The following is a 4316-nucleotide window of genomic DNA, read 5'->3' on the forward strand; positions in this document are numbered from 1 at the left end:
GTGTTTTCTATTTTGAATTAGAATTTCTAGAGATAATTTAAGTCAGAGTATAAGAAAATATAGTAAATATACATATTGGCATAGACAGGTAGTTCTTTGGGTAAGAAATCATATTAGCTTGGAAAGACTGGTAATACTTAGTAAGTGAAAATGTAAACAGTAATAGGCGAGTCAACTAATGCATGAATGTAGAAAAGATTGAATCACAAGTTTTTATTTTTTTCTGCATATAATAAATGGTCATTAAATATTTGCTGGATAAATTACCAAATGCATAAACTCAAGTAATGGATGTAAGCTGAATCTAGCAGAGATACATTGGTTTCATTCTTGAATAAAATTCTGTGGTATTTATATAATACTCCAGACAAGAAACTATAAAGTTGCTAGAACTACATAGTGTAATTGACTGCAGTTCAGTTTTTTTGTTGTTGTTGTTGTTACGAGCAATAAATTCTTATACTGCTATAATAATTTAATATAGGTGTTTTATTTTATCTCACTGAAAATGCATTTGGGACAAGAAATAACACATTTTCTTATGTATTTATGGCTTAATGCCAGTGATTTGGCTAATATGTAATATGATTTTTAAATTTACATGTATTTTAATATTGATATATAACTTTACTCTTAAATATTCCTAAAGTTTAATTGACTCTGAAAACATAGAAACTCAAGAAGATTATGAAAAGCCTCATGCTGATGATTGGGCTTCCTAAATTTGCATTTATCACAGATATAGAGGCTTCATTTTTATCAAACCAAGCATGGGGCAGAGTCCTGACTGGATATGTGTTAGGATCCTTACAGTTTATAAAAAGTAAACATGTGTCAAGGATACCTTTTACTGTGCTTCATCCTGAAAAAAAAATGGATCTGAGAATTTTGTAAGGCTATAATATAGGATTAGACAGTCATTAGAGATTTAAAGTTCAAAAGTCAAATCAGCTGTTAGTGCTCAAATTATGTCAGCATTGCAATTTTGATAATTTCTTAAATGAATGTTTTCTTGATAGTATTACAGGTAGATTTTACAATAAATTTCTTAAAAATGTACTTCTCAAATTGCCTATTTCTGAAGTGTACAACTATTCAAGAAATTTCCCTTGAAAATTCCCTAACAGATGAGACTAAATAATAACATATCATAGATATTAAATTAGCAGCATTTATTTTCAGTGTTGGCCATTAAACTGAGACACAGGGCTCTTTCTATAGGATCAGTAGAATATATAGAGCACATTCTTCAGAGAATTTTCATATCTTCAGACCTATCAATTACTTTAGGAGGGAGGGTGCTATTCCAGACCGCTACTTAGAGATTCAAGAGTATGGACTGAGATGTCTGTTACAGGGAATACACTACGACCATGAGTTTGAAGGAGTGTTATTATGAAAGGGCAATCATAGTTCTTATAATTGTCCATCAAGTGGTCATGAAAAATCATATTAAAGTAAATCTCAGGAGGTATATCCTAATTAGAGTTTAGAGCAAATTGCTTTAGGAGACTGCAACATTTTCAGTGGTATTCAATGTGTGTTTAGAAAATTTAGGGCAGAGTTAACCCAGAACAATTTTGTGCCAATATAACACTTTTGACAGTTTCATTCACTCAAAAAAAATGTATTCTACAAGCATTTGCAGTATTATGATGTGGTATGTAAATAAAATGTAAATCAGCATTCCTGAAGACCTCTATTTATTTTCAGTTCTTTTTTAGAGATCTATAATGTAAAGAAAATGTAGTAAATCCTTCAAGACTTGCTTTTCCTATTTAATAAAACTTGTGGCCTTTTAATTCTTATTTATTTATTTATTTATGAGTCAGGGCTTACTCATGTTGGAGTGCAGTGCTCAATCACAGCTCACTGCAGTCTCAAACTCCCAGGCTCAAGCAACCCTCCTACCTCAGCTTTCCTGGGAGCTGAGATAACAGGCATACACCTCCTGTACAGCTGATTTTTAAATTTTGTGTAGAGAGATGGGGGTGTCCCTTGATGCCCAGGCTGGTTTGGAACTCCTGAGATTAAGTGATCCTCCTGCTTTAGCTTCCCGAAATGCTGGGATTATGGGCATGAGCTACTGTGCCTGATCACTTTGCTTTTTATTTTCAACTCTTTATCATTTTCCTGTTGTTAACAACCACACTCACTGAAAAAGAAAACACGTAAATATTCGTAATAATTATTTAAAATTCTCAAAGTTTGTTTTTAAAAAGAAGAACGTAAGAAAGCTATGCAAAATATTCCAGAGTATTCCAGAGATACTCTACAAATTTTGTTAGGTAATTAGTTTGAACACAGATTTAATCATGAAGATATATTAATGCTGTAAAAAGAAAACAAAGAAAAATTACAATTTTTGATATTTTCCAGTTTAAAAAATTTCAGGTTATGTAGGTTTTTATACTCATAATTTCCTGAAATATACAATGTGTGGGGATCATAAATCAAGAGAAAATAATTGGATGAAGATGAGACATAAACATGTGTTTGCCCAGTAATTACTGAGCTTTTGCATTTACTTGCAATTGAGCAGAATAAATGTGTTTTCAAATATAGAAATGACAGATTTTTTCTTATATCATATACTTTTATAACCAGGCCCAAGTCCAGAATGAAAAGCACTATAAATTTCATCATTTTTTTTATTACCAAGCTAATTTATTTGTTAGGGTTCAAAACTTTCTTAAGATGACTGCCTGGTCTGTATGTAGATCCAGCTTCTTAATCCTCAAGCTCAAATTCAAAGTACTGTGGGCCTAAACAATGAATGTGAACATAACCTCTTCACCTCTGCTGCTGTAACTCTTGCCATTAGAAGGGAAGGCAACCCTGTTGACAGTTGTGAAGTAGCTCTTGACTTCCAAACTCTTTTTCAAAGGCCAGATGGAAGAACCTGGGCTCAAACCTGCCAGTCCTGTTGGAGGTTGTGGTTACATCCATGGCTTTCTGTCTGTTACCCAGTATCACATGGTCATTATAATTGGGGAAAGGGCAGCTGAGTTAATGAGATGTTCTGTACAGAAAATCTCTTGATGTTCAAGGGTTGTAGAATCAAAGAACTTGGCTGTGTTGTCCTTGGTTTCAGTGATGAACTTGGTCATGTCCCTGGATAACTGGATGTCACTGATCTTCTTGGAGTGCTATTTAACACTCACCAGTACCTCTCCAGACTTGGCATTATACTGGTTGGACACTCCACTGTTATGGCCTGTGTTGATGCACTCTCCTGGGGAGTCCTCACAAAGCACTGGTGATATTATAGTCATTGTAAAGAATTTTCATGTATGTCTTATTGCTGTCAATCTGGCTTTGGTCCTGCAGATAAAAGAAGCTCACGGCCAGGCGCGGTGGCTCAAGCCTGTAATCCCAGCACTTTGGGAGGCCGAGACGGGCGGATCACGAGGTCAGGAGATCGAGACCATCCTGGCTAACACAGTGAAACCCCGTCTCTACTAAAAATACAAAAAACCAGCCGGGCGAGGTGGCGGCACCTGTAGTCCCAGCTACCCGGGAGGCTGAGGCAGGAGAATGGCGTGAACCTGGGAGGCGGAGCTTGCAGTGAGCTGAGATCCGGCCACAGCACTCCAGCCTGGGTGACAGAGCGAGACTCCGTCTCAAAAAAAAAAAAAAGAAGCTCACAAAGCCCTGGTAGCCCATCTGCTTGTCTGTAGAGAATATAGTGATATTGTTCCCAAAGTCCTTGCCACAGGACAGCTACATCAGTTTTGAGCTGTTGTCAGCTGAGTCAGTGAGGACATGCTTGTTGTCCCAGTCACTGTCCGTGCAGCACACAGCTCCTGTATGACCCACGTGGATGCCCAGCCTCTCACCGTTCAGAGTACCACACATTGACTATCATCCCAGTGGGGACCATATATATTCTAGTGGTTTGTTTCTTATTTCTGGAAGGACTCCTTGATCCTTTTAATAGATAATAATACAGACAGGGTCCAAAAATATGCCAAATGCCGTAAGTAAATGTACAGCACAAGATTCAATTTGGAATAGTTGACTTTAAGATTTTGCCTAAGGAGAAACTGAGATGTGAACAAGAGCACCCTTGACATTTTATAGCATGTAACACCAAGTAAAGCAGGGATTATTCATAATTGTTAGAAAACTTTATTTCTGAAAGTAATAAGATGCAAAATAGAGTTTGATGTGTAGCTGGAAAGTAAAAAATAATTTCAAACTTAACATAAAGATTATTTCTATAATCAAAATTTAGGGTGGAAGTAGAAAAATTCATCAAGATTGTATGGGTAAAAGTAATATTTTCCTTATTTTAATTTAAATAATTTACAATA

General features: G+C 35.8%; 1 pseudogene; it reads right to left on the reverse strand.

Moving 5' to 3' along the window:
- Positions 1–2667: 2667 nt before the first annotated feature.
- On the reverse strand, positions 2668–3714 carry LOC105508555 (annotated as a pseudogene).
- Between the last annotated feature and the right edge of the window lie 602 nt (positions 3715–4316).

The sequence above is a fragment of the Colobus angolensis genome, unplaced genomic scaffold (assembly GCF_000951035.1).
Source record: "Colobus angolensis palliatus isolate OR3802 unplaced genomic scaffold, Cang.pa_1.0 Scaffold163, whole genome shotgun sequence".
NCBI classification, from domain to species: Eukaryota; Metazoa; Chordata; class Mammalia; order Primates; family Cercopithecidae; genus Colobus; species Colobus angolensis.